General features: G+C 47.0%; 1 protein-coding gene across 4 annotated transcripts in view; it reads left to right on the top strand.

The window, feature by feature from the left end:
* DNAJA3 (DnaJ heat shock protein family (Hsp40) member A3) overlaps positions 1–21,066 on the top strand; it is a 743,272-nt gene that overhangs the window by 261,748 nt on the left and 460,458 nt on the right. The gene's annotated exons all lie outside the window — the stretch shown is intronic.

Here is a 21,066-nt window from a genome sequence, read left to right as displayed (position 1 = left end):
GCAAGAAGGTCCATAATGGGAGGGATTGAGGTCTAAGCCGCTCTCTCAGGAAGAAGAGGACGTCATCTGCGTATAACGCAACTTTATGACATGGTTTTCCTACCTCAAATCCCTTAATCGTCGGGTGGAGGCAGATGTGCTGGGCTAGAGGTTCCATAGCTAACGCGAATACTAATGGGGATGGGGGACAACCTTGTCTGGTTCCTTTACCCAAGGGAATTTGGGCCGTCCATTTCGAGTTCATTCGTATTTGGGTTGAGGGGATCTGGAAGTTTGATGGGATTAGTTTAGAGAATTTCCGGCCAAATCCAAAGCCATTCAACACTTATTTCAAGTAGTCCCAGGACATGCTATCAAATGCCCTATGGGCATCTAAGGACAGGAGCGACAAAGGGCCAGGGGTTGCAGGGGGGAGGGAGATCAAGTTTATTACCCTGCGGATATTATCTTGTGCTGAACAACCCATGATGAACCCAGTCTGATCTCTATCTATGATGGATGGCAAGATCTCCCCTAGGCGCCGGGCTATAATTCTGCTAAATAATTTTGTGTCGGCGTTGAGCAAAGCTATAGGGCAGTACAAAGTACACTCCGTTGGGTCCTTCCCAGGCTTTAGGATTGGGGTCGTAGAGGACGCAGCCATTGATTGTGTGACAGAACCTGTTTCCCATAGTGATTAAATAGTTCTGTAAGGTGGGGCGTAAGCTCAGAAGAAAAGGTTTTATAAAATGTATTTGTAAAGCCGTCTGGCCTGGGGCCTTACCCAAGGGGAGGGCTTTGATAGCCATTTCGACTTCCTGTGCGGTTATCGGATCTTCCAAAGGCTCTCACAGGGCCTGTGGAAGTTTTGGGAGGTTTGCTCTTACCATAAAGTCTTTGGAGTCTTGTGAGTTCGCCAAATGGGGGGAGGCTTGTTCTGTGAAAAATGTCTGTGATCTGGAGTTTGCCCTCTTCTGTAGGGATTCACCTGTTCACCTCGTCTCGCAAGGCATCTATCCTGTTTTGTCTGTTCTGTTTCTTTAATTTAGCCGCTAGTAGTTTATTAGCTTTGTTCCCCTTTGTGTAAAAGTTGCTTGGTGAGCATCATGGAGTAAGCCGCTTTTCCCATGTGGTGTGCCTCCAGCGCCCTATTAGCCACCCGAAAGTCTCTAAAGGAGCGTTGCGAGCCATTCGCTTTATGTAGCTCTTCAAGCCTACGGGCTTCATTAATAGCGACATATTCTACAGTGACATATTCTGCAAAGCAGGGACAGTTGCTTAAATAATGCAGCACCCCCCTACCTAAAGGAGAGTAACTAGAAAACCATCCTCACGGCCAACTAGAACAGCCAACTCCTACTGTCTCCAAATACCCAGATTCCGCCTACAAAAAAACAGGTGGAAACAGCTTCCCTGTAAAAGCAGCGCAGCAATAAAATGCTTTACCAGTCGTGCTAAGAAGGGAGCAATCTTATGACAGCTTCAGGCGCAACACCCGCATCTGGCTACGCCATAACGACCTCTAACACACAGACACACTTGATCGCTCTCTTCTCTCCTCCTAGTCATTAACTATGTATTAACTGCAACTATCCCTGCACTATACCTGTATCTATACTAAATTGTAATTATATATGCACCTGTACATACCTTCATCTATGCTAAATGTAACTAAGCTATAAGTAACCTTGTCATGTGTGTCCAGCTATGTAAGGGTTTGGGCGTCCTACAAATAAACATTATAGGGTCAGGTGAAATAACGTATTCTGCAGGATCGAAGACACGTGCATTGCATGGAGACGTCCGGTATGGCAGGTATGAAATAAGTGGAATGAGATACATTAAAGTTAAATGTCATTGGTAACTAGCCAATTTTTTGTTTTTTCTGAAGCTTTAGAAGGTCTGATCAATTCGTCGATGGAGGGCATTCCAGAAGTGGGCAGCCTGATCCGGAAAGAGATTACCGCCAGCCCTTTTCAGGTTGAATCTGGGATCTATGATGCAGAAAGAGTTGGCAGTCCTTGTGGGACATAATGCCGTTTTTTGATGTTTATTTTTAATCTTAAGTACTGAGGAGCAGCATTGTTAAGGCATTTGTGAGTAATGGAGACTATTTTGAATTGGATCCTGTTCTTAATGGAGAGCCATTTGTGCTTTCTTCTAGCCTATGAAATATGTTGTCTCCTCGGGATACTGAGAGCAGTTTTGAGAGCATTATTTTGTAATATTTGGAGTTTGTGATATGTTTGCTGGCTCCTGCATTACAGGCGTTGCAATAATCGAGTTTGGAAAGGATTAAGGCTCTCAAAGTGAAATGCAACTTTTTGTAGATAAGTATGGTTTGCAAGCATGAACCGGCTTACAAGTGTACGCTGTTGCAGAGGCTATAGCGTTGACTTGTTTGCCCATGTTCAGGATAGAATCCTAGCGTTTTGGTCTCCTTCGCAACTTTGATGACAATACCTTTGATCTTGAATGATGAGTATTGATTGTCAAGTTAGAGGTTGGTCGGGGCTCCTAAGATCAGAATCTGTCTTCTCATTCAGGCATAGGCTATGGGTTCCACAAAAAAGCAAAGAGGTAAAGGGAGGTTCAGGCCTCAACCCGACAATCACTTATTAAGGTTCAATAACCTTGAGAAGAAAACCATGTTGGGAGGCCGTAGGTTCCACTGCAGCAGTGTACCACACTAGACCAAAACCAGAGACTCAACTGCTTCAATCAACCATATGAAGCCAAATTTATACAAAAAATATATCAATTAGTATCACAAAGTAAGCAACAAATTTAAAATTGCACACGCATGAAATCGAATTAAATCTCAATCTCTGAGGTGATTCACATCTCTTAATTCCTTGGCTAAAAAGAGGATGCACAGTGCAAATACATTTTTCTGTATACATAGCAAACGGAAAATACAATTTCAGCGGCTATCATCGTACAGCCCTCACAAGAATTAGCGTATATAAAGTGGCATGTGTCATACATTTTCACCATTCAGTCTCATCAACACTCTAGACTCACTAAAGCTCATTCATTCATCATGCTTTCATTCCAACCTGTTTCTTTCCGAAAGTGTATAAAGAGTTAATGGGAAATTCATCAGGGAACTGTCTGCAATTATACAAATGAACTGTGATTCATAAAAACAAATACACAAAGCAAAACAAATGTTACAGCATTGAACTCTATCGTAACACAATTAACACAAAGATTGTGTCCTATGTCTAATATGAATGTTTGAACTACATTACATTTCGCACACTTATATGTAATTCGTGGCGGATTCACGCAGATACATAATCTCTAACATGCTGGTTCACGGCAGTGATGGTGGCAGGCACCACAGTGATGGGTTAGAAATGTGTGTGGTTCACGGTGGTATAATTTCAAAGACTTAATCCTTTTGGCCCAAAGACGTAGCCTAGAGCAAAGGTGTACATCTATTAGTCCAATATTCTTCTGCTGGATCTTCAAATGTGCACAGACTAGCGCATAGTGGTTCATTACAGCCATTCTAAAAAGAAATAGTTCACCATACACTTGCCAAGCTAGACGTGGTTGGTGACTCGAATGTTCAATTTTGTGTGCGAAACTAATATGCACAAATGTATTGGAGATTGGAATCTGTCAAAGTTTTCGGTTTCACAGCAGCAGTTGTCATGTTTGTTTCCAAACCTGTTGCCGTTCTGTAAAGCAGAGGTATGCCATAAGCTTCATGAGTTATAATCGTGATTTGATGAAAACAAAACAGGTCAATGCATTGCTTCAATCCTAGTATAAGGTGCCGAGTTGTCTACATGATCTGAACTAGGGTGGATGTGCGGCCACAGTACTCAGTACGAACTATATCGGGTAGAGCAAAAATCATCATACCGGTTTGTAAATCCCAGTGTAGGCTTCCTTATCTTCAAGATGGTGGTTTCGGATGTAGAGTCCCTGGGGGAGTTGGGCCCGCTTTTATTGACAGTTAGCGCAGTTTCCGGTGGTACGTTAGCCTCATCCACTGTTCAACCTAGCATCAAAGGGCAAGCACATAAGAAAGAGGTTGTTAAAAGCATGCTACTTCCCGTTGTAGTTACCATTTTCTGGACCCCCGTATTAGAAAAACAGAAATAGAGCAGGATGTGGCGATTATACGTCAGTCATAAATACCCGATTTGTACTGTCCTCCTCTACGACTGTAATAGGGTGCCACGCGGTGTCTATGCGGGACAAAACCAAAGTTTACCACCGAAGTACGGAAAACGTCAGTTTCCATTATTTGCATACTGTGCTCGTCCGTGCTGCTTCTCTGGCTATTGTTGCCATGCAAGTGATGCTGTAAAGGACGTGCAGAATGCAGCGTTATACAACAGTGTTCCTTTCATGTGCATCGAGGTATAAGCAAGTCTAGTTGCAGGGTTCGGATTGCAATACAAACACAACAAAAGCTTACCGGTCATTCAAACTTCCACGAGTTGTCTAAAAGCAGCAGTCTTTCGTGCTTTGAGAGTTGTCATGCGACCGTACGTCTGTTTACGAATACAATGTTGCATTTAACGTGCATTGTGATTGGTTCAACGTCATGGGTCCTCATTGGGAGCACTAGTATGTACCCGGATGTCAAAGATATAATGGCCTTCTATTTGCTAATCAAAGGGTACGTAATTCGAGGAAAAAGGAGAGGGTGTAACGCTCACCTGGTATCCACGGGGACGTCACTCAGCCTGTTCTGACCTCTTATGACCTCGAACCCTTCCCTGGAGTCTACTCGACTGGAGACTGGGCCTGAAACACAGGATTGATAGAGTTTAACTCCCTATTGTCTGTGTGCTTGAACCCCTTCTTCCCCAGGGTCCAACCCTCCCTTTTAATATACAGCTCACCTTGTTTTATTGGAAAGTGTGCTCTCCGTCCTGCTTTCAGCGCTGGGGCGCGTTGATTGATGCGGGCTCGTTGCTGCCTAGTTATTTCACTGGCAAGAGTGCGACAGGTAAGTATAATGAGTCTTTTGAACAGTTCTCTAACTTCGTTCCTTTCCTTCCTCAGATGATGGCCGGCGTCCGGGGATGGCGACGTGCTGCTGAGATGGGTAGCGCTGAAGGTGAGTGAAGGCGCGATGCAACCCTTTTGTATTTGTATTGAACTAAGTTCTTTTTCTTTGTCTTTTAGGTGCCGTGACGTTTTCAGCGTGGATGCCGGTTATGACGAAGAAATGCGGCGAATAAGCGTGGTATGCGGCGCCTCTAGATGTTTCCACGCTAACCTGGAGTGTCTTTTCCCTCTTGCATATGGATGAGAAGTTCCAGAGACAAAGTTCCCCCAGAGCGGCTGGGATTCAGGTTAGCGTTTGATGCTATAGTCTTTAAAAATAAGCGAAGATTTGCTGAATGCTTACTAATGCATTTTTTCTTTTCTTTTCCCTTTTCCTTAGGAAGCGCTGTGCCGGGATGGGAATGACACCGCCGAAGATGCCCGCAGAACAGAAGGAGCGATGAATGATGGGCAGAAGCGCCGCAAGGTAAGGCTGTTCCTAACGGTGTTCTTGTTCTTGCAGGAGCTAAGCTCAGAAGAAAGATGCAGGCCTACTGGAGATCGATCCGAAACCCGGCGAGCGTCACGCTGCAGAAAACACAAAGCATGTTTCTCAGCCTGGGCGTGGCTTAAATAGTCTCTGGGTATCCCAGGTGTCTCTGGGCTGAACCTTACCCAAAAGACTAGACTACACATGCAGTTCAGGGAACCAAAATATGTGGGGGCATCCATCTTGTCCCCATCAATGCACTACAAGTCCAATCCCCAATGTTATCCTATGGGAGTGAGTGAGTCTGGTGCCACAAGCGCCCAGTCTGACTCCAAGTGGCTCTTTGGAGGGATGGAGAGGCCCTTGAGGGCCATGTAGGTGATCGTGGCCTGGCTCCAGTCTGACATCTTGGAGGGCTGGGGACATGAGGGGCAGGAATCATGACCGAGGGGTACAAACCCACTAATTGCTGTTGCCTCACAATGGATAAACCAAAAACGAGGAAGAAGCTAACTTTCTAGTCACTTACGTTATTTGTCAGACGGATGCATTACTGATGGCAGATGAGTAGTCCAAATGGCAAAATATAAGTTTACTACATTTGCCTCTGATAAAAACGCTATGCGTATGTGTCTATTCAATGTCTATTCCAATCAATTTTGTCATTGAGGCCTGTAACCACACTTTTGGTTAGAAAAATGATTTGTTGTTCTTTGTAGAGTAATGTAACCTTATCCCTGTTGGCATCCATGCTGGGATTTAATTCATACAATACTGAACATTTGAAGTCTTCTGGGGCATGCATTTCCTCTACACAATGGTCTACCATTGGGGCATTGCTTGCCGGTTATTTAAGCAGCTTTTATGCTCACCAATTCGTAATTTTACTTTTCTGTCCTGTGTTTTCGATGTGAAGTTACAGTACATAACCTTACTGCAAGGAAAGTGGCCAGTAATTCACGAAGTCCCCATTGTTCAGGGTTGTCTGTTTAGCTGGTTTAAGGCTAACATCGTTGCGTGTTAATTGTGCTTTGATGTTCTTTCTCAGTCGAAACGCTACTACCGGCCTTGGTATTAGGGTGTCGCCTTTCTCCAGAATGTTAGTTCTTTTGGATAATTCTCTTGATTGCGTTAGAGGTATGGCTGTACGTATTGACAAACACCCATTTTTGTGGCTTTTCCTCATCTGCTGACCGATCTTTAAATTCCAATAGGGCCTCTCGATGGTTATTTTTGGCTCTTCTGAGAGCTGTTTTGGTAATGCTGGATGGATAGCCCCTTCGGTGGTGTAGTTCTTCCATTTTATTGGCTTCTGAAATAGTCAGATGTTTTTGTACTATTCAGTTTCAAAAACTGTCCTAACGGTAAATTGTCCTTTACGTGTTTCGCGTTGAAGCTTTCGTAATGGAGTATCGAGTTCTTGTCTGCTTACTATAAGGTTTGACATAGGTTGTGCTGGACTCTCAACTGCAATAATAATGTCTAAAAAATTAAGGGTCTCTCTACTGTAAGTGGATGTACATTTCAGAAACCTATCTTGAGTATCAATCCATACCAGGAAATCGTGCAATTCGGTTTGGGAGCCATGCCAGATCACAAAGATGTCGTCAATATAGCGTCGCCAAGTTTGGATGTTCATGAATGGATTGTTGGTATTCATAATTTTATTCCGTTCTAATGCCTCCATGTAGAGATTGGCTACACTTGGAGCCATGGTGGAACCCATGGCTGTTCCATGTGTCTGTCGAAAAAACTCCCCATTGAAATGAAAATAGTTCTCCACCAGACTCATCTCCGCACACCAAAGTATAAAGGAGATTGGAGTGGTACCTACTATATGGTCTTGTGGTAATTTTCCTTCTAACATTTCTAGTGATGCCCTCTGGGGGGGATACTCGTGTAGAGTGCAACCACATCCAAACCCAAGAGTATCTCTGTACTCGGGTCAAATCGTGCACCTTCAACTTCTTTTATGATGTCCATTGTATCCTGCACATATGAGGCCATTGTATCCTGCACATACGAGGCCATCTTTCGAACTAAAGGTTGGAGAAATGCATCAGCAAATTTAGACAAAGGTTTGAGTACAGAATTTACTCCAGACACTATAGGTCTTCCAGGTAGATTATCTAAAGGCTATGGGTTGCCATCCATGCCTGAATGATTAGATAGATTTTGTTGACTAAGGCAAGGTCTGTCATAGTTACCACAGGGTTATGAGTATCTGGGTGTCATCAGCATAGTTCGTTTAGATGGTACCCAGATGATCCAAGCCATCAAATAAAGGCTTGGTAAATACATTATATATAGTCGGTGAGACCCTGGAGCTTTGCAGTACTCCATATGTAATGGGGTCAGGGGTCAGCCGCAGCCAATGGAGAAGACTCTCATTGATCTGTTGCTGAGAAAGGATTGGATCCAGTCTGAAGCTTCTTGGGGGAAGTTAGCCGCAGATGACGTGTGCTCACAAAGGGTTTTATGGTCCACCAAATCAAAAGCAGCTGTGAGGTCTAGCAGGAGGAATAAGGCGCATTGCCTATTGTCTTTAAGTCGGTCAGTTTGAATTTTCAAATCTATCAAGGTCCTTTCTGTGCCGTGGTCTGAAACCAGATTGTTTTAGTCTCTAGATATCGCTGACTCTGGAGATATGCAGCTTTATCTAATTCAATAAGAACGGGACTGTCGTGATGGGCCTGTAGTAGGTTGGGATAGATGGGTCCAGAGTGGATTTGTTTAGCAGCGGTAGAACCCACACATCCTTTAGGTTCGAGGGAACATTACAAGTGCGAAATGAGGCATTTATTAGTTTGGTAATTAATGGGGCCAGGTCTCTGGTAGCTTCTTTGATTATTTGGCCCGGGCATATATCGCCTTGGCATCTAGATGGTTTAAGCAATGCTATAATCTTTTCCACCTTTGAGGTGGTAACTTGCGAACATTTAAATTCCTTGGGCAGACAGGTGGGGTGTTTTTGAGGTCGCTAGTAGGTTTCTGATTTGGAGAAGTGAAGTCTTTTTGCTGCTATTTTGTTTTGGAGAGTGGCAATTTTTGTTAGGGCATTTTGAATGTTCGTGCACCATACTTTCTTTTGGGCAGGAGTCGGGGAGTATGTGTGATTCCATTACCCTCAGGATTACAAATAGTTCCTTCGTGCTAGAACGCTCTTTAAAAATTATATCATTATAAGTTACACGTTTAGTTTGTATTATTTCCGCTTTGTTTTTACTCGACCCCTCATTTGCATTCTTTGTTTTCTTTGGAAGTTGAGTTTTTCCACAGGGTTTCCAGTTTTCATTTTTCTGACCGGAGAGCTTTTAGCTGGGGGCTAAACCATGTGTCAAAGTGCGCTTTAGGCTTACTGTTAAGCAGAAACCTGTGCAGTTCCCTCTGGGACCACAGCAAAAGATTTACGACTACAGGTGTTTGGCAGTAAACCCACTTGGTAGCAGTCTGTACCACACAGATTCACGTGGTAGCTGTGGCTGAGCAGTCAGACTTCCCTCAAGAAGAGTTAGGCAGTATACAGAGTATTCACAATAGGTCAAGAGCACACAATAGAACAAGTAAACACTGACCAGGGCTTGGTGTAAAAGAGATATAATTATTTATTTAAAACCACATCTAGAAAAACACACGGGCACTAATAGTAAGCAATTCAAAAACATGGTCACTAAAAGATATACACTCCCTTAAAAGAATATTAGACAAGTCTTTAAGTAAAGCCCCACTTATTTTCAGACGGCGGTGAGCGCTTGACGTAGATGGAACTCTAATAATTCGTTTTTAAAAAGGGAGAGAAAAACAGAGAACAACTTGAAACAGATCCCAACACTTTTACAAGAACAGAGCAGGAGGGGAAGGCAAAGTAAAACCGTGAATTCAGAGTCAGTAGGCCAGATCCGCTTTAAGAGGATCGAAACGAAATGTGTCCAAGGTAACACGGTTGCAGTGCACAAAAGTCTTGTAATGGTTCAAAAAGGAGTTGGATCAGAGAAAGGGACCAGTTAGAGGGTCAAGGTGGCCAGCCCAGTCCAGAAGGTTAAGGAGTTATTATTACCTTGTTGCAATCTTTAGAAAGGGAGGCCTGGCGGACACGTTACCTTAAAGTGGTGAGAACGCTCCAGCGGGGGCAGTTGTTCCTGGCAGCGGATGCAAGTCGGTGCTTCGTCCGGGGGAAGAGAGGATCTCGTCGTTGAGGAAGACAGGAGTCTGTTGCACTGCCAGGGAAGAAACCAGCCGCAGAGTTTCTCAGGTACAAGGAGGGGTCCGGTGATTCGCGATTCAATGGTGAGTGGCTATCCGGCTGCCGGGATGCTTGGCACGGGCAGTTCGACCACAAACCGGGCTGGGGTGCGAAGAAAGAAAGGTAAACTGGTTGTGCCCACCAGTCAGGGGAAGAAGCCTCTCCAGCCGGGAGATCTTCTCTGTCGTCGGGAAGTGGTGAGTCGGTTCTGCAGGGCTCCACCGGTGGTGTCGTCGTGGTAGGTCGGCTCAGCTTCTCCCTCGTCGGATTCTCAGGTCCTGTGGCGACTTCTGAAGTTCCAGTCCCCAAAGCCCTGCTTTTATGCAGAAAACCCCCATTCACTCAGCCTAGCTGTCACTCAAACATGCTAAGTGGTGGCTCACCACTTGGGCCAATCCCACAAGAGTGTGACTTGAGTTACCAAGGTAACTCAGTCCAGGGTGCCTAAACCCCTTCAGAGTGGCACCACTTTTGGATGCTTCTGTGGAGAAGCCCGCCAAAAAGTGGAACAAAGGGCTCGACTTGGGTTTGGAGTCACAGAAGAGAACACAAACGCCATTTTAGAATCGAGTCTTGGCAAAAAATACCAACCGGAGAATTAATATTAATTAAATAAACCAGCGGTATGTCCGAGGCTATGAGAATTAAATAATTAAAATTGGTAGCCTCGAACAATGGGAAATTCCCTTAGGGAAATATTCGCGGTCGAATATAAAAAGTAGTTTCCACTGCCACCAGCCAAAACTCGATCAGGGGGGACGGAGACGTGCCCCCTCGACTAAAGGCTCCGGGGCAATCGAATTGCCCCGACCAGTACGTCCACAATATGATGGTTTGTACTGGTTTCTGTTAATAATTTGGGACTAGTAAAGCCAATGGTGACTTTACATGCCCTGGGAGACAGTAGTCAGTCCCAGGGTATGGAGTCTATGGTGGGGTGTCACTATGACACCCCTGTGTTACTGTACGGAGGGTGCTGTGTAACACACATGGGAAAAACACATGAGACCCTATGGAGTAAAGGACCCCATAGCCCATAAAACACATTACCAGTCAAAGGAATACCATAAATCATGTCCAAGAGTGGAGAGAGAGTCTCACTCTTTGTAGGAGGAAAAAACAAACTCCAGAAATCCAGCAAAGCTGCCGGGGGACGCATTAGGTTAGGAAATTCAGCCTAAAGAGAGAAATCTCCCTAACATTTACTTTTTTTTTCCGCAATTTATGGGGTGGCAATAGTCCATAGCTTTGGTGATAGTAGTGTTTTATATAAGTCTACTAGATCTGCTGGGTCTGGTGACTAGAACGAGGCGTTCAGTATGGGGAGCAAAAGCGGCAGAAACTTGTCAGTGATATTCCGTTTGTTCCTGGTGAGGATCGGCAGAGCAATCAAGTTAGGTTTACTGACTACTCGTTTGGCAAGAGTAGTAAAGGATACTAGATAGTGAGCGGTCCATGTCTGTGGTTCAATTGATGTGGTTGAAGTCTCACAATTGAAGTCCGCTACCCAGTCTAGTATTTTGCCTTTTTCATAGGTAGGTTGGTCAACTCTTTGCGCGATACTTAATTCGGTTAGGGAATCGGCAAGTGCCTTAGACGATTGGTCGTTAGGGTCTGAGTAGCCCAGGTTGAAATCGCCTTAATATTTGTGGGGTAGGTTTGGTGTTGGCTGAGAGTAGGGTGGTGATGTCTTCCTCGAAGGACCCAATGGGTTCCGGAGGTCTGTAGTGCAGGTGGATGGTTAATGTACTTGACTTGGATGTAGATAATTTATCTGTGTAGTTCACAAGACTTGACAGTGGGGAGGTGGTTATTCTAAGCGCTAGTTAGTGATGAAGGCGATGCCACCTCCTTTTGTCGTAGTTATATCCGCTCTTATAATGGTATTAGAGTTGGGAATAGCCATTGACTGAGAAGACCCTGCAGCGGCATTGGAGCCATGTCTCCAATATAACTAGGAAATCTAGTTCTCCAATATTGATAATGTCTGCTAGGTCTGTCGCATGAGCGACCATGGATCTTGCGTTTATAAGAGCACCTTTTAATGTAATGGCTAGTGGACTGGAGAATGCTATCCCTCCTTAGGTTCCTTCTTACTGTTTTTGGGAGCAACGTTATTGGATGTTGATTGGTTTGGCCTTGAGGAATGGTTAGATTTCTCGCATGGTTTAGTATATGCTGTAAAGTGACTGGTGAATCTAGAGCCTAATCTTTGGTTTCTGAGTCCATTGGGACAATGCTGGTGAGGTGTGGGTTTCCTATCCTATAAATTGATCCATTGGCCAGGGGAAGGAATATCTGATGAATCAGCATGTATGTCTGGGTTCGTGTTATGGCATCAAACTTAATTTTAGTTCTGGGAAAAATGTGGTCGGTCTAATACTAGCGTAAGGTACGCTATGCTTCAGCGGTGTCAGGAGTTTGGTAGGTTTGATTTCCATTATCATGGCTGAAGTCATATTTATTGTGTGCAGGCTCAAAAAGAGAATAGGCAACCACTATGGCAAAGAGGAAGCTGGCTATTGACATGATCCACAGACTGACTGTGGGGTAGTTGGTGGCATGCATGGTATGCGGACTGCTGAAGTTACAGCCTACCGTCTATGGAAAGGTCACTGACCACGCTGTGAAGTAAGTGTGAATTAATACAAATCGTTAGGTTTGCATTAGGCTACTTGTAGGGCAGGTGCAGAACATTTAATTTCACCCTAGGCTATATCTATAGCAGTTTAATGCTTCATTTGCAGTGAGCTTAGCAGGCACAATGCAGAACACTAGCAACAACATAGGTTAACTGAGGAACAATTCTGCATACTAACGTGGTAGTGGGCTGAGAGTGGCACACTTTGAGCATTAAATGTGCAGCGGGTTTAGCAGGCACTATGCAAAACACCATCAACATCACAGGTTAACTGAGGAACAATTCGGCATGCTGGTGTAGAAGTAGGCTAAAAGTGGCGTACGTACTAAACACTATAGGCGACTCAATTCTAAGTATTGTACATTATCGTGCAATGGGTTTAGGTGGAGCATGCTAAGCATTGAAATCGCTGAGGCTGAACATGTAACAATGTGAAACACTAGCAACGTCATGGGTTAAATAAAGACCGTTCGGAGCACTCATGTCGCAATGAGCTAAGAAGTAGCTCGGTATGGAAATACATCTGTAGAGTGTTCATTGGCCGTTTCGGTCCGGACAGGGCCAGACAGGTGTGGGCCTTTATCAAGAGGGGCCTTGTAACATCCTTACAGAACTGTCTGCCTTTTTGTCAGTTTTACTCCTACGTCCCGTCCCCTTTCCTCCATACTTATAGGACATTCCTCCGTCCTGTGGGACGGGACCGGAGCACTTTGAAAAAGCATCACATGTTTCCAAAAATGTGTCCTTCCTCTTTTTTTACGCTGGGTACCGCACGTGGCCGTAACTCCACCCTCCTTAGCTCCGCCCAGCGCATCGCCCATCAGTCCTTTTCTCCGCTCGTTCGGGACTGGAAGCACTTGCATCTTCGTAAGATTTTTTACTTCCAGGTCTTCCTGTCCTGCTCTGGCTAGCGGTCGTGAGTCTGTCTATGCCGTTTCGGTTCGATTTTCCTACTTGTTCTTCTTGTCAGCGACGCTTTGCTAGGGCAGACCCCCATCCTCTTTGTTTAGAGTGTTTAGGTCCGAACCACCGGTGGGACTTGTGCTTTTACTGCAACTCCCTTTCGGTCCAAGTGCTTCAACATCGTTTGGAGTGGTGGGAGGTGGTGTTCCAGCACGCTCCCCCATTGTATTTTCTTCGTTCATCAAAGAAAAGAAGAAACGCCCAGTGAGTTCTTTACTTTTTTAGAGCACCCTGACCGGGAGACTCCTTCCCGTGGACTTCGCGGTCTGGGAGGAGCGTCAAGAGCTCTATTACTGAGGTTTGCCCTGAGGTGCCTTCTGGGCCTAAAAAGTGTATTGGAGTTTTCTCAGAGGGTCTCCGTAAGGGGCCTTTTGACACTGGATTACTTTCCGAGGCCCCTCCTGTGGGGGCTATTTGTGGGCCCAGCTTGGCTGTGGCGGCAGGTATCGGAGCTTGCTTTGAGGTCTCCTGGGTTGGAGCTTCCCGTAAAAACACTGGGTATTCCCTGAGGCCTCTGTTGGGGCTGTTAGTACCGAACAAATGTTTGAGACCCGTTGTAGGGCTTTAGATGCCGGGCTCGGGTCCTTGGCCCCTCGTTTGGTGGCTAGGGTGACCGACAGTTCTGAGAGGCCTGTTAAGGTTTTGTCGGTGAGGTGTGTTCCTCATCGGTCCCGTTCAAGCAGTGACACCAGACCTGTTCAGGGGGCACTCAGTGAAGTCTTGGACCATAATTCCTCAGTTACCGGCAATACCGAGGTCCTTCCGTTGAAGGCTTCTTTGGCTGTTAGCACTAGGCCTCAAAGCACCGGTTTGGCCGAGGTTCCTTGTATCAAGGCTAAAATGAAGACCCCTGTCAACACGTGTCGCAGTTGCCCTCAGGTGTGGACAAATTGGTGGCCGCTCCCACCAAGACTATGGTGATCATTTTGGATACCTCCCTTACAACTACGCCATCGGCCCTAGGTGTGGGGAGAGGTTTGTCAGGTGAACCTAGTTTTCCTTTTGCGCATCCTTTTCGTCCAGTTTATGACTGGAATGCTTGGATTCCCCTACCGCACAATGTCTCGCTTCCTCCGGCATCGGCGTCCCTGATTTGCGTGGACACCAGTGGGGAAGGGCCCTCTTGGCAACCCTCTCCCTTGCATTCCTGTAATTACTCCGCTCATGAGAGGCCTCCACCAGTCGCGCCTGAATCATCGGTGGAGGACCTCTTTTTCGGCAAGTTTCAAAGGCTAATGCATTCCAACCCCATGAAGGAGTATTTTCGAGGCTTGTTTAGGGAGATATGCCTGCCTGCTCCGATGGTCCCAGCTGCGGCACCTGTGATTCTGCCGGCGCCACCTTTACCGGCTGGACCTCCCCGACTCTTCCTCCCTTGTCTCTGTTGTCCCATTGGACAAGTCTGCAGTGGTGCCTGATGCAACTCAGCCTGAACCGGATCTGCTGGCATGACCGGGTGCTGGACATGTTTACTAGATGTTCCAGTACCTGAGGCACCCGCTCCGCAGGAGGGGGTGCTTTCGGGGGGCGTTCACCTTGTCTCCTTCGGAGCCTACCGGCTTGTTCTTGAAGGACGTTTTGGCCGAGGTCCGTAAAGTTTGGGAAAAACCACACTCTGGACTGTTTATCAACAAGATTGACCCGTGTTATAGGCTCCATTCTTCGGAAGAGGTGACTTTAGCGTCGTGTCCGCCCCCCTCCTCCACGGTAGTGGCTGCGGCCACTTTTAAGTCTAGACCTGCTGCATCGTCTTCCGCAACGGCTACTCAGGTTCTGGCTAAAGAGAACAAGCATTTTGACTCTTTGGGACAGAGGATTTTTGCTAATTTAGCTCTGCAGTTACGTCAAGCAAACGCAGAACTGGTGTTAGCGGGCCGAATATGAAAATGTGGAAAGGTCTGTCGGAATTTGAGGAATACATCCCTGCCGAAAAGCTAGAGGATTTTAAGAGGGGGTTTGTCAGATGCTAGGGTCCTGGCGCAGGTCATGCTGGAGGCCGCGGCGCATCATGTCGACACCTCGGCCCGCCGCCTCATGCTCGGCGTGGACACCTCGTCAGGCTTAGCTGCATGCCAGCAAGTTCTCTAAGGAAATGCAGGATAAGGTTTTGGACCTGCCCTTTAATGGCAAGGAGCTTTTTCATTCCACAACGGACGTGGAACAGACCAAAACTAAGGATAGCACGCAGACTTCCAAGTCTTTGTTGGTACTGGTGAAACTGCCTTTCAGGGCACAGAGAACGTCTTTGCAGCCTCAGCCTTCGTCTGGTTTCAGGGGGTTTCTGGACCGAAAGGGTTCATACCCCATCGGGAAATTCCTGCCGAAGGCCGCAACAGAGCAGGTTTTTCTCCCGTTCGTCAGCCTCTTCAGGTTCAGGTGGTGCCGCCACCGAAAAACCTGCTAAATGAAGTTTCTCTGTGCTCGCACGAGACCCCGGTGAGAGGACACATTGCGTCTCATTGGGAGGCGTGGTAGACAGTCACTGAGGACCGGTAGGTCTTGTCAGTCGCTCGGGCAGGGTTTCCCCTTGCCCTTCCCCCTGGCCCACCCTTCAATACTCCCTTCCAGCAGTCTGGGTCGCCCTCCCTCAGAGCCGAGATTCAGAAGTTGCTGGATCTCAGGGCGGGGGAAACCCGTCCCCCCCCCTAGGGGAGCGCTTCTATTCCCGGCTGTTTACAGTGCCCAAACCCAACCAGGTTGGCCTGCACACCATCCTAGACCTTTCACAGTTCAATCTCTCTCAACCCCAAGAGAAATTCAAAATGATCACACCCCGTCAGCTAAAGTCCTCTTTGCAGAAGGGCGATTGGCTCAGTGTGGTGGTCCTCCAGGATGCGTATATGTATATACTGATCTGGAATCCGCATTGGAGATACCTACGGTTTTCTGTGGGGGAGGAGCACTTCCAGTTCCGAGTGCTCCCTTTTGGCCTCAGCTTGGCACCGTGTGTCTTTACAAAGATGATGGTTATCGCAGTTTATCTTCTGCTTCAGGGTATCCACGTGTATCCGTATTTGGACGATTGGCTGCTGAGCAGTCCTTGTCCTTTGAAGGCCTCGAGCAACCTTCAGTCTCTCCTCCAGCTCCTGTTCCACCTTGTGTGTTTGGTGAACTGGCAGAAATCCTCCATGACGGTCTCTCAGGACCTGATTTTCCTGGGTTTTCGTTGGAATACGATCGACTGCGGGGTATACCTGACCGGGGACAGAATGACTGATCTGGTGGCCATGTGTCAGGTCTTTGTGCAGTCGGGGAGCATGTCGGCCTGGTGGTTCTAGAGTTTTCTGGGCCTGTGTTTTGGCTCTTCCTCTTCTCAAGATGAGGTGAACGCAGATGGCTCTTAGGAGTTCCTGGCGTCAAGCTGTGGATCCGGACTACAAAATGATTTCGATTCCAGCTTTCATGAGAGTGGACCTTTTGTGGTGATTGTCTCTCAGCAACTTGTCAGTGGGCACAGCTTTTCAGGACCCCGTTCCGCTGATGAGTCGCAACGGACTGTTCCCTTCTGGCGTGGATGCGATGTTGGATCTTCAAGTTTCCAATCTCTGGTCGCCCCAAGACAAGCTCCTTCATATTGATCACCTTGAGCTTTTTGCTCAAGGCGTTCAAGCCGTTCATTGTCAACCAGGTTGTCCGTGTCCACATGGACAATGTGGTATTCATGTTTTACATCAACAAGCAGGGTGGTACCAGGTCCCCTCCTCTTGTGGATCTTGCCATTCAGATTTGGGAATGGCCGGTGCAGCATGGCATCTGGCTGGTGGCTGTACACCTTTCCGGTCAGCTGAATGTTACTGCGGATGCCCTCAGCTGGCGAACAATGGTCAGCTACGAGTGGGAGTTGAAAGTGGAGGTTCTCTTACAAATCTTCCATTGTTGGGGCACTCCAGAGGTGGACCTCTTCGCAACGTCGCCTAACAGGAAACTTCCTCAGTATGCCTCCAGAAATGGACTGGGAGCCGCCTCTATGGGGGATGCTCTCGAGATTCCCTGGCACTATCAGGGCCTATGCTTTTCCACCCCTGCCTCTCATTCATCTGACGATTTGCAAACTGAGAAACACAGTGAACTGTTCTTTTCTGCTCATAGCTCCGTGGTGGATGGCCAGGTTCTGGTTTTCAGAGCTTCAGCATCTGTCGGTGTGTGCGCTGATCAGGCTTCCCCTGGTTCCCGACCTGCTTCACCAGAGATCGGCAGCTGTGGCACCCCTCCCCACAATCGTTAGCTTGGCGGCATGGTGCCTGTATTCAGAGCTCTAGAACATCTCAATCTGTCTGCTGATAACTTGCACATTTTTCATGCAAAAGGACAAGAAAAAGTACCCACTTAGGGAACTCCCGTCCCCTGCACTCTAATGATGGCTTAAACAAGCTCAAGGTAAGTATATACCCAAGTCGGGAAATCAGTGTGGATTTTGTCAAAGAATTACAATCTATGTAAGTACATAGTATTCAGAAACATAGGTTTTCAGGGAAAAAGTGATTAAAAGATGATTTGGGTACAATTCAAAAGTAGATTAGTTTTCCAACGAAGACTTATTTTTCATAAGCATATGCCCAACGTGTTTTGAGATAATGTTCTCTTCATCAGGGGCTGTAATAGTTCATGCAATAATCAAAGAAGTTTTGTGCGTTCAATATAAGTAGGAGGTAGGTGAATTATTTGGAGGATGTAGTATCCATGAAGTAAGTATGTCCCTGGAAGAAGTCCAGAAGACTTCTCACGCTCTTGTCCGTCCAAAGGGACCGTGGAGTACAAGTCTTCAAAGGGAGGGATCAGCGGTGTATCTCCAAAGTCTCAGCGGAACTAGTGTTACAAGAAGAGGATTTCCGTCAACCACACCCGATCTGCTCCAGCGCATTATTCAGGCAGCCAAGAAGCCCTCGGTGAGATCTCAATACAGGAGCAAATGGCTTTGGTTCTGCCACTGGTGCTTAGCCAAACAACTGGACCCCAAGATGGCTACGATCAGCATGGTGCTGTCCTTCGTCTCTCATCAAGCAGAGTCGGGCATCCATGTCCTTTCATGCAGGACTTACCTTTCGGCTGTTGCCGCCTACTTATCTACGGACCAGTGCGCTGTCTCAATTTCAAATCCAGTGATTAAAAGGCAATTTGCTCCTCCCGTTTGCAAACCGCACCCGACGTGGGATCTGAACGTGGTCCTTACGGCCTTGTGCCATAAGCTTTTTGAGCCACTGGCTACGGTAGATATTAAGTACCTTTCGTGGAAAATGTCATTCTTGGTCGCCGTGACTTTGGCAAGATGTGTGAGTGAGCTCCAGGCTTTGTCTGTGGAGCATCCGTTCTTGGTTTTCCACAAGGATAAGGATGTCTGAGGATGAATCCTTCTATCCTACCGAAAGTGGTCTCGGATTTTCATCTAAATCAGTCAATCTCCTTGCCTGTCTTCTTCCCAAACCCGGCTTCGGAAGCAGAAAGGGTTTTGCATTGTCTGTATGTTAGAAGAGCTCTTAAGTTCTATCTGGACAGAACATCTGAATTTAGGAGTTCTCAACTATTGGTGACCTTTGGTAATCCGCAGGGTAAACAGGCCTCCAAAGCAACTATCTCCAGATGGGTTGCTGCCTGTATTATGGAGTCTTATACTGTTCCGGGCCTCCAACCTGCTAAAGGGATTCATGCACGCCTGGTACGGGGTAAAGCAGCTGCGATTGCTTTTCAAAAGTGTGTCCCCTGGGAGACAATAGCGAAAGCGGCTACATGGGCCTCTCCATCGGCTTTTTGTGAACAATGTTTGGATCTGAGCTCCAGAGCTGATGCTCAGTTTGGCCAGGCTGTGCTCAAAAACCTTTTTCAGTAAGGAGTTTACATCCACCCGTAATTCTTATGAGTGCTTGGGAATCTCCCATAAGTATGGAGGAAAGGGGACGGGACGTAGGAGTATAATAAAGTTACTCACCGTAGTGACTACCTTACTCCTAGTCCATAGTCCCCTTTCCTCCATACGCCCGTTTGCCGTCCCCTCTAATAAGGTTCCTCTGCTATTGCTTAAAGGTGATAGAAAAGGACTGATGGGCGATGCCCTGGGCGGAGCTAAGGAGGGCAGGGTTACAGCCGCATGCGGTACCCTGCGTAAAAAGAGGAAGGACACATTTTTGGAAAAGTGTGATGCTTTTTCAATCCGGTCCGGTCCCGTCCCACAGGACGGAGGAATGTCCCATAAGTATGGCGGAAAGGGGACTATGGACTAGGAGTAAGGTAGTCACTACGGAGAGTAACTTTATTAAGAGGAGCCGCGGGCAGAACATCCACATCTCCGTCGAACAGGGGATGACAATACTCCAGGGGCTCAGCATATTACTCCCATGGGTACAAGAGAGCGTACCAAAGAATAGAGGCAGAGCCAGCGCTGCAAGCCACCCTGCGGATCCCAAATGGGATGGCAGGAAAAAGCCCAACAGTAACTATGCATCCCACAGTGCCCTGGGAGGGACGGTCTCCAGGTTTGCCGAAACTGGAGAAAAATCACACAAATGAGTGCTGCATGTGTTACTGTACAGGCACCTATTGGAATTCAAGCAAACACCCCCTCCCATTCCTTTTAGACCACCGACCACAGGCACACAAGACCATGCTTCTACAAGAAGTGCAGATCAGGCTGCAAAAAGGGCCATAGAAGTCATTCCTCCCAATGCTGAAGGGCCAGACCGTCGAACTCCTCCAGACAAAACCACGACAATATATTATCTGCGAAAGTAAAGGGTGTGGGGGGATTACTGGATCCAAGACCTTGCCCAAAAAAGCTCAGCTGACCTGCTGTTGGTCCATTGCTCACGGAATCGGCATTCAAGCATTCCATCTCCTTGTGGTGCAGGCGAGTGTCACAAAGCCATGAATGGGAGCTCAACTCCTTGATGCTGTAGTCTGTTCCAGCACGGGCACAGCCACCACTAGACACATTTATCACAATCAACAACAAAAAAATGTGCCAGGTGCACCAGCAGAACACCCCAAAAGGGTTCAATGGAAAATGCTTTTGCTTTTCCATGGGACGGCCTCTTTGCATACGCGATCCTGCCGTTCGCAGTCCAGCACAGAATACAGATGTTGCATGCCTGCAAGGTTGTCCGCATTGCGCCAAACTTGGCCCAACAGACCTGGTACTCCGACATGGTCCATCTCTCCAGGGCCAAACCCATCCGACTCGGCGATCGCCCAGACCTGATCACCCAGGGCCGAGGGGAAGATCCTACACCACGACCTGCATGGCGTGGCTCTTGACTTCGTGGAGTTCAGAGACCTTACTAGATCGCAGGAGTGCAGGGACATTCTTGCGGTGCAAAAGCCCCCTCCTCCAAGTCATATGGCCTAAAGTGAAGGCGGTTTGCAAGTGTTGAGAAACCCAGCACGGTGAACACGGGAGAGGCTTATCCCATTCCATGTGCCGCCATAGGACATTGTGTGCCGCCAGAGGACAATACCATACCTACTTGAGCTAGGTAACCATTTCATGTATGTGCAATTTACCTCCATTTATGGACCTCTTCTTCCCCCACCATCCTTTTGCTTGGCTATCCTAACCTAACTTTTCCAGTGGAGCCCCCCATGGCTTTTGCTAACTTTTTATTGGGAAATGGACACATCCGTCAGACTGTCGGTGCTTGGAAACTAGGTTTCCTTTAGTCTTTGACTGTTTCCATTTCTTGGAAACTTAACAGTGCACATTGTAACTTCCAGTACTGGGCGGTGGGGTCCTTTCTTATATTTTTT

The sequence above is a fragment of the Ambystoma mexicanum genome, chromosome 2q, assembly GCF_040938575.1.
Source record: "Ambystoma mexicanum isolate Mex_15411 chromosome 2q, UKY_AmexF1_1, whole genome shotgun sequence".
Lineage (NCBI taxonomy): Eukaryota > Metazoa > Chordata > Amphibia > Caudata > Ambystomatidae > Ambystoma > Ambystoma mexicanum.
Note: the sequence above shows the minus strand (reverse complement) of the source record. Positions and strands in the feature narration are given on the sequence as shown.